Below are 9572 nucleotides of genomic sequence, written 5' to 3' on the forward strand. Positions count from 1 at the left end.
GGAGCTCGCGGAGGGGCCGGGGTCCTGTGCTGGGGTCGGTGGGAACAACCTCTCTGGCCCTCACCAAGCTTGTTCCTACCACATCCCACCTTCCAGCTCGGCCGTTCTGCTCCCGTTCACCCCTTGGGAGAGAGAGACACGCGTGGGAGCTTCTGGGCTGAACACAGGGAAGACGCATGGCTCTGCCAGTGCCTTTGCGGCAGTTTCCTCCGCCTGAGAGCGGATCCGCCGGCTGCCTTGGCAAAGGCTTTGCCGTGATTGCAGGGTTGAATCCTGCTGCTCTCACTGCATGTCTCCAGCTGCCTGCCTGGCCAGGGCCCCAGTGTTTGCCTCCAGTGTGGCTTTTCGGGTGGGTCCGGCAGCCTGACGCGCTCCTGCTCAGAAAGGAGCCCTGGGTTGTACCTGCCCATGGCAGGAGAGGTCGGCGTTTCAGCCGAGACCTGCATGGAGCTGTCGGCAGAGCTCACGGGATGGACGCTGTGCTGTGTCCCCTGCCGTCCCTGTCCCAGGATGGACACTGTGCTGTGTCCTCCGCCGTCCCTGTCCCAGGATGGACACTGTGCTGTGTCCCCCGCCGTCCCTGTCCCAGGATGGACACTGTGCTGTGTCCCCAGCCGTCCCCGTCCCGGGATGGACACTGTGCTGTGTCCCCAGCAGTCCCCGTCCCGGGATGGACACTGTGCTGTGTCCTCTGTGGTCCCTGTCCCAGGATGGACACTGTGCTGTGTCCCCAGCGGTCCCTGCCCATTGCTGCCTCGGGGCTGGGGAGGTGACACTGAGGCTCAGGTGGCCAAACCCTTCCTGCCTTTTCCCCCCCAGCACCAGACGGGGCCCGTGTGGGGCAGCAGGAGGTGCTCGTGTCCCCTCCCGCAGTCAGGAGTTCTGTCCCATACCCAGACCGAAGCACTAATGTATACTAGAAATATTAGTTTAAAAAAAAAGCAGCCAAGCTGTGTCGTGTTTTTGAGTGTTGGGAGGTTGGTGTGGTGAGGCTGGGGGTTTCTCGGCAGAGGTGCTGTGCAGCTCACTCGCTCCTGGTCCTCAGTCTCCATTAGACATCAGCATGAGGCTCCTCTCCCTTTAGGGGTCATCTCCGTGGGGTTCAGTGACCCCAGCCCAGCTGCTGCTGCGCGTCCTCATCTTTCTTATGGGCCCCTTTTAAGTCCGGAAAGGCCACAATAAGGTCTCCCCGGAGCTTCTCTTCTCCAGCTGAACAGCCCAACTCTCAGCAGCAAAGTCCAGGAGTGCCCCAACCTCAAGCCCTTTATTTGTAAGCACCGCGTCCCCAGCCCTGCAGAGGAATTTGGATTGTTCACCAGCAGAAAGTGTAACCCCGAAACAAAACCAAACACAACAAAAAGAGCCACCACCTCAGTCGATGTGCAGTTGCTGGAAGCTCTCGGGATTGTCACACTGTCTGCGTGCCACCAGCCTCGGCCCACAGCACCGGAGCGCTCGCGAGCCCGCGGAGCCCAGCGGTTCGTGGTGCAGAACGGGGACGTCCCCCTGCCAGAGCTCCCGTCCCATCGCCCGCAGTCCAGCCCCGCACAGCAACTGCGCGTGGTTCTGCTGTCTGTGCGGTGCAGGCGGTGGGACATCGGGGGCTCTGGGGGGTCCCACCAGGGTAGCCCCCACTGTTGTCAGAACCCTGCTCTTATTCCAGCCTGTCCAGGCACGAGGGGCTGAATCCAGAGAGATCCTGCTCAGCTATGGATGGGGGTGTGAAAAGGTCCCACCGAGGCTTTGGGCAGGCTGGGGGGACTGGGACAAGGTGGCAGCTTAGGGGGCAGTCCCCAGGGACTCGTCGTAGAACGGCTGGAGGCTGCGATGGGGCTGCGGGGAGGGTCTCTCACCCACCACCTCCTGACGGAAGTTCTGCCGCAGCCACCCGTAGACCAGGCTGTGCAGGAAGCCCTGGAGAGGGACGGTCAGGGCCTGCGAGAGGGGGCAGGTGAGCATCACCTGAGCACTACCTGAGCACCACCTGAGCACTACCTGAGCACCACCTGAGCATCACATGAGCATCACCTGAACACCACCTGAGCACCACCTGAGCATCACCTGAACACCACCTGAGCAACACCTGAGCATCACATGAGCATCACCTGAACACCACCTGAGCAACACCTGGGCACCACCTGAGCATCACATGAGCATCACCTGAACACCACCTGAGCAACACCTGGGCACCACCTGAGCATCACATGAGCATCACCTGAACACCACCTGAGCAACACCCGAGCAACACCCGAGCAACACCCGAGCATCACATGAGCACTGCCTGAGCAACACCCAAGTGCCACTGTCACCTGCCCTTCTAACCCCATTGCCCCCCGTGCCCACCAGGAGCCACCTGGGATCAGTGTGAGGGCACAGGGTGACACAGGGACACAGGAGGTGACTTTCCTCTGGCTGTGGTCAACCAAACCAAGGGGAAGAGCTGAGGAGTGAAACACCAACTGCCAAACTGGGAGGAAGAGCCAGGCTGGGACCAGGATGGCACCAGCAACCCCTTTGTGCCTTTGTCCCGTGTCCGTCCTGGTGGCACCTGGCTGGGTGTCACCAACATGGGCTGGCAGTGCCTGGTAGGGACCCCCACCCCGTCACCACTCACATGTCTGGTGGGGACAAATGTCCCAACTCTGGAGCTCAGGAAACAGGTTTTTACTTATCGTAGCTACATAGAGGACAAAGACGGAGGCGGGTTTGATGCTGGTGAAGGAGAGGAGGGTGAGGAGGAAGGCTGTGGAGGGAAGACAAAGGGACACTCCTGGGGCTCCCTCTCTCTGATTACGCTTCAGCCGGGATTTCCCTCCCCAGGTGGTAAAAGCCTGTCCCCTGTCACAGCCTGTTGCCCAGGGCACAGGGCTCTATGTGGGACACGCACGTCTGGGTGTGTGTTCAACATCCTTCCCAACACGCTGCCCCAGGGCCTTGGAGAGCTCATTGCCACAGGTTCCCGTGCAGTTAAAACATAAATGGGCCCTCAAAGGGATTGAGATATTGCTAAAAAGTGGGTCCATCAAACCCGATCCACCCTCCATCTCTGGAAATGCTGCTGGAAAAAACTGGAACTGCAAGAGCAGAGTGAGCTAAACAAGCTGCTGGTTGGACTCGGTGGCAGCAATCGGGGTCTCTGTCCCCTCATGGTGGGTCTGCCCAGCCATGGGGTCCTACAGAATCATGGAGTCAGAGAGTCACAGAATCATTTTGGTTGGAAAACACCCTCAAGGTCATCGAGTCCAAGAGTTACTGCAGCCCTGGGCGCTCGTTCCTGGGGAGCAGAGCCCGACCCCCCTGGCTCCAAGCTCCTTTCAGGCAGCTCAGAGATCAGAAGGTCTCCCCTCAGCTCCTGTTCTCCAGCTGAACCCCCAGCTCCCTCAGCCGCTCCCATCGCACTTGTGCTCCAGCCCCTTCCCCAGCTCCGTCCCCTTCTAAACCCAGAGACTTTGTAGTTACTCAAAGCCTCTTGTCTTGGACCTGGGCGCTGTGTCAGCCCAGAACACAGGGGCTGGAGCAGGAGCTGTGGTGGCTCTCGCTGCCGGGGCTGCAGGCACTGAGGACACCCCCAACCCGACTTACCTGGTGTCCAGCAGAGCAGGAAAACCAGCTGGAAGTTGTGCGAGACTTTGCTGACGCTGCGGATGCTCCCGCCCGCGAAGCCGTCCTTCTGCAGGCTCAGCAAGGGTGCTCCAGCGCTCCTCCGGCACCAGAGCTTCACCCTGCGGTACAGGAGCTGGGCGGGGGGACATGCCGCGGTCCGACCCTGCGCTCGCCCCGCGGTGCCGCTGACTTACCGTGCAGCAGCTGAGCACCAGCAGCAGGTACAAGAAGAAGATGATTTTCCCCTCCAGGTCCATGTCCTTCCTACCTACGTACTGAGAATCAACGGGAAACGAGCGGGGCCATGGGCCAGCCCTGCCCCGAGCGGCTCCTTGCACGGGGCTGAGCCACAAGCCCCATGGTATGGGAGCAGCTGGCGCCCGGCACCACCGGGGTTGGGAGCTGCCCCTGCTCGAGCAGGGACACCCCTGTCCCCTCCCTCCGGCAGCACCTGCCCATGCACACGGACCCGCCGCCTTCCCGTGTCCTGGGCAGCGGCGTCTGCTGGACGGGGAGCGGGAACCTGGCACCGCTCACCTGGTAGCAGATGTCCTGGGCGCGGTGGGTGAGGAGCAGGCAGCTGAAAGGACAGAGGATAGAATCACACAATCATTTGGGTTGGAAAAGCCCCTCCAGATCATGGAGTCCAACTGTTCCCCAGCCCTGGCACTGCCCCGTGTCCTGAGAACCTCATGTCCGTCTGTCCAACCCCTCCAGGGATGGTGACTCCAGCACTGCCCTGGGCAGCCTGTTCCAATGCCCCACAGCCCTTGGGGGAAGAAACTGGTCCCCAGATCCAACCTCAACCTCCCCTGGTGCAACTTGAGGCCGTTTCCTCTCCCCTGTGCTGGTGACCGTCCCCTAATCCCCCCCACGAGGCCTCCCCCGGTGTCCCTCGCGTGCCTTGCAGGGCTGCAGCGTGCCCAGGCCCTTTGCGAAGGGCGGTGGGTGCCCACCCCGGGCTCAGGGTGAGGACAGTCCGTACCTGGAGCAGTACAGCCTGTAGGTCTCGTTTGAGCTGTTGCCTTTCCCCGGCATGATGGGCTCGATGGGTCTCGGTGCGATGTCGGTGACGGAGGTTCCACGGGCGACCAGCTGCCCCAGGAGCATCAGCGCTGGCACCAGCCTTGCAGGGAGAGGCGGAGGTGAGCGCGGCCGGCCTGCACACGGGATGTCCTGCTCGGCGTGGCGAGGAAGCCGGGGCCACCAGCTGTCACCTACCAGGCCAGGATATAGGGCAGCCCCTGCCACAGGCTCTGCCGGCACCGGCTCCTCTCCTGCAGAGAGAAAACTCCTGGTGATCGGGGCTGCAGGTCTTGCAGCGGCTCTACGCTTCGGCCCCGCTCTGCCGGGATGCAGGGAAAGCTGCTGGTGCCCATGGGAAGGGGTTGCTCTTGGAATCCCTGCTGCTCCCCGCATCCCCGCAGGGCTGGAGCAGCCGGGTGCAGGAAGGGTGATGCGGCTGCACCGCGGCTGGAGCCACCGACCTGCAGAGCTGCCACGTGCCAGCCTCTCCAGCCGTGGACAGTGCGGTAGGCTTCGTACGCATAGACAACCACCATCAGGAACGAGACGGCGTAGAAGGTCTGGAGAGCAGAGGAGAGCAGGTTCCTGCTGTGCCCAGCACCCCGATGGCACCTTCCCCACCCCTCATCATCCTCTGTACCCCGACGTCCCACTGCCCCCCGCAGAGCCGTGCTGGGAGCAGCTGCACAACGAGGGAGCAGCTCCCTTGAATAGAATCATAGAATCACAGATTCATTTGGGTTGGAAAAGCCCCTCCAGATCACAGAGTCCAACCATAACCCAGCCCCATGTCCTGAGAACCTCATGTCCGTCTGTCCAACCCCTCCAGGGATGGTGACTCCAGCACTGCCCTGGGCAGCCTGTTCCAATGCCCCACAGCCCTTTGGGGAAGAAATTGTTCCCCAGATCCAACCTCAACCTCCCCTGGCGCAACTTGAGGCCGTTTCCTCTGCTCCTGGCGCTTGTTCCTGGGGAGCAGAGCCCGACCCCCCCTGGCTCCAAGCTCCTTTCAGGCAGGTCAGAGATCAGAAGGTCTCCCCTCAGCTCCTGTTCTCCTCTTCTCACACGAGCAGCTACATTCGAGTTTGTCACCCAGAGCAGGACACAGTGGGGTGAGAGGGACAGTGTGGCGGGAGGGAAACACCCGCCAGGTTACCCCAGGGAACCAGCCTTGGAGGCTCAGGATGGCGGCACGGGCAGCAGGCGTCGTTTGTCTTTGTGAGGAATAGTTCCCCACGCCGGTATTTCCCCGGGGACACTTCAGCAGACAGGTCTGAGCTCTGGCGCGAGGTGACCCCCTTACCGTGGCCAGCATCAGCCATAGGGACAGGCAGCGTACGCGGGGACAAAGAGCGGGGCCGGCAGCAGCTGGACGGTGGCCGTGCTCAGCACCGCGGCGGCGGCCAGGAGATCAGCCAGGGCCAGGAGGAACAGGGGGCGAAGCTGGGGACGGGACACGGCCTCAGCTCTGGCGGCAGCGCCGCCCCGGCAGCGGCAGCATCGCCCGGCTCTGCGGAGCTGCCATGGCCACGTCGCTCCCGGAGCGGAGCTGGGACCGGCTGCTGTCGGGGGGAGCTGGTGCGAGTGTCCTGCATCTCCTGCCCCCGCCAGGTCCCGCTGTGCTCTGAGCCCGGCAGCAGCGGGTGACCCGGCTCTGCCCCGGGCTCGACCAGAGCCCAACCCTGTCCCTGCACCCCTGGGTGACAGTGGCATTCACCTGGGTGTGACAGCATCGGCCCCACTGCGAGGTGACAGCGAGGACTGAGCCGCTGCCCAGGAGGCTGGAAGAGACCGGGCTGGTGGTTAATGTCCCACAGAACGGAGCCGTGTCCAGCACGGTGGCTTCCAAATGACCGTGTCCCCATGGGGACCCTGCGCTCGCGTCCCCCAGGACAGGCGGGGGCCGGTGTGGGTGATGGGGTGGGGGTCCCTTCCCTGCAAAGGCAGCGGGATGGGGCAGAATCACAGAATCATTTGGGTTGGAAAAGCCCCTCAGGGTCATGGAGCCCAACCGTTCCCCAGCCCTGGCACTGCCCCATGTCCTGAGAACCTCATGTCCGTCTGTCCAGCCCCTCCAGGGATGGTGACTCCAGCACTGCCCTGGGCAGCCTGTTCCAATGCCCCACAGCCCTTGGGGGAAGAAATTGGTCCCCAGATCCAACCTCAACCTCCCCCGGCGCAACCTGAGACCCGGGTTGGTGCAAGGGCAGATCCTCAGGGCCCACGTCTGGGGACCCGTACGGGCAGGGGCCACGGCTGCCGCCTCCCCACAGCACCGCGGGGCCCCCCATGGCCGAAGGGCTGGGACAGAACCCACCTCAGCAGCGAGGCCGGCAGGTAGAGCCACGTCAGCACGAAGACCTGAGGGAGAGCGATGGAGGAGGGAGAGCGATGGAGGACACGGAGCCCCAGGCACAGCCGGACTCGTTCCCTGAGGCATCCCCAGCTGGAGCAGCAGCTGGTGCCCGCGTGTCACCTCGGAGCGGGCAGAGCCGCGGCAGAAAAGGGCACGTTCCCCGAGGGGCCGGAGCCCTTGGCTGGTGGTGGGCAGAGCAGAGGGGCCGGCAGCCGGTTCCCCCAGCCCCGCGGTGCTGCGGCGCAGGACGGGCCCCTCGGCAGCGGCTGCACCGGGGGGGTTCCTGCTGCATCCTCCCAAACAGCACAGCACCGGGGGTCCCGCTCCCGGGGCTGGGCAGCACCAAGGAGCCGTGTCCCACTTCAAGTTGTGCTGCCAAGAGCCGTGAGCAGCTGCGGTGGAGGAATCCCAGAACCCCGGCACCCCGGGCTGGGGGCTGCGTGGATCCCCAGCCCACCTGCTCACGCAGGGTCACAGAGCAGATCGCACAGGATCCCAGGGGGTTTGAATGTCTCAGAGAAGGAGACTCCACACCCACTCTGGGCAGCCTGCTCCAGGCTCTGGCACCTCCCAGCAAACAAGTTTCTCCTCCTGTTCACACGGACCCTCCCGTGTTTCAGTCTGTGCCCGTTGCCCCTCACCCTGGCGTTGGGCACCACTGACCAGAGTCTGCTCCATCCTCTGACACCCACCCGGAGATATTGAGCCCAGTGATCAGATCCCTCTCAGCTTCTCTTCTCCAGCTCAGCAGCCCCAGCTCTCCCAGTCTCTAACAAGATGAGGGGCTGCGGTGGAGGAACCAGCATCGCCCCATCTGCAGTGGCTGGGAAGCCCCTGGGCCAGGGCCCTGGCCGGGGCTGCTGCGGTCGGCGGTGGTTTCCCCGGGTCTCTGCAGAGGGTTTCCCGCACGCACGCACCGTTACCTGCTTATCTGAGAGAGCCAACGGCTGCTCCTCTTCACCCGCCATGGCTGGGCAGCTCAGAACTCGGGGTCTCTTCTCCACCCTGGGCACAGCCAGGGGTGCAGTCGGCCACACCGGAGCAGCTCCAGCAGCCAGTGCCGGCTGTGCTTGCCGTACACCTGCACTGCCGGCGCGGTGCAGCTGGGAGGACCTGCCCAGCTGGAGCTTCCCCGGGGCGAGCAGGTACGTGCAAACCCTGCGAGCAGGGAGGGACCAGCCCCTCGTGCTTGGGGGCCCAAACATGCTGCAGCTCCTTGGCAACCCCCTTTGCACATCGGGGAGCAAGAGCGCAGCAAGAGCTGCAGCTCCGGGGCTGCAGACGTGGGCACAGCCCTTCCCTGTCCCTGCATCTGCTGCTGCAGTTGGCACACTTCTCCTTGCTAACAGGGGAAACTGAGGCGCGGGAAAAGGGTCAGAGGAAGCTTGTGCGAGGTGAGCCCCGGTTCCCTGGCCAGTGCCGAGAGGGCAGATGGTGCCATTGTGCCATGGCAGGGCTGCTGTGCCAACACCAGGAGCCTGGGCACAAGCGGTGACGGGGTGACATGGGGGGCTCGGTGCAGCCATCGCTGCAGGATGCGGCCACGATGTGGCCTCACTGGCTGCAAAAGCACCTGGAGGTGTTTAAAAGACACACAGATTAGGCTTTTAAGGACATGGGTTAGTGCTAGATTTACATTATGGTTGGACTCAACGATCTTAGAGGTCTCTTCTAATAAGATTCTACTCTACTCGAGAGGGGAGAACCAACAGACATGGCTGCGTCCGGGGGCTTTGAGGACACAGCGCTGCCCAGGGAAGGGGCGCAGACCCCCCCCAGAGCGAGAGCCCCCGGCCGCGGTGCTGCCTCCCCCCGGGTCCCATTGCCGGACTTTCCACATCCACCCGCAGCCCCAGAAACAGGACTGAAGGTGCAAAAATTAAGCATCTGCATTCCCCGTACTCACACAGGAAATCAAGAGAACTGTCAATTTTTGGATAATTTTGAAATCCAGGGTTTTCTGATAAGCAGCAAACGTCTGCCCAGGCCAAGCAATGCCCAGAACTGTCCAGGCCCAGCCAAGACCCCCCAAGTCCAAGCAACCACCCACCTGCCAGAAAATGTGTTTCATGCAAGCGTGCAGACAGGGATCACCAAAAGCCTGAAAATCCAACCTTCTCTCCGCTGTTTTCTTTATGCTTGAACACAGCAGCTCTGTCCATCACAAGCTGTCACCCAACACTGTCCCCAGGGCAGAGTGGGGTGTTTTGTACCCCTGGGGTGTTTCATTCCCCCCTTGGGGTGCTTCGTACCCTTCTAGGGTTTTTCACACCCCCGTGGTGTTTCCTGCCTCCCAGGGTGCTGCTGCACATCCACCTCCAGAGATGCTCCGGTTTCCTGTGATCTAACAGCAACAACAGGTCAAATCCGCAAGGTGAAAAATTGAGGTTTTTAAGGTTTTTACACCCATTCAAGCGCGGTGCTGACCCCACAGTGGGTCCGGTGGCTCTGGCTGACCCCGGCACTGCAGGCAAGGGGCTGCCAACCACAGCTCAGCCAGCCCCTGCGCTCACCCCTTAAACCACAGGTCACAGAACTGTTTTGCTTCAAACAGGTTTTTTTTTTTTAGTTTTATTTAGGAGGGTAT

Source organism: Caloenas nicobarica, chromosome 1, assembly GCF_036013445.1.
Source record: "Caloenas nicobarica isolate bCalNic1 chromosome 1, bCalNic1.hap1, whole genome shotgun sequence".
Taxonomy (NCBI): domain Eukaryota; kingdom Metazoa; phylum Chordata; class Aves; order Columbiformes; family Columbidae; genus Caloenas; species Caloenas nicobarica.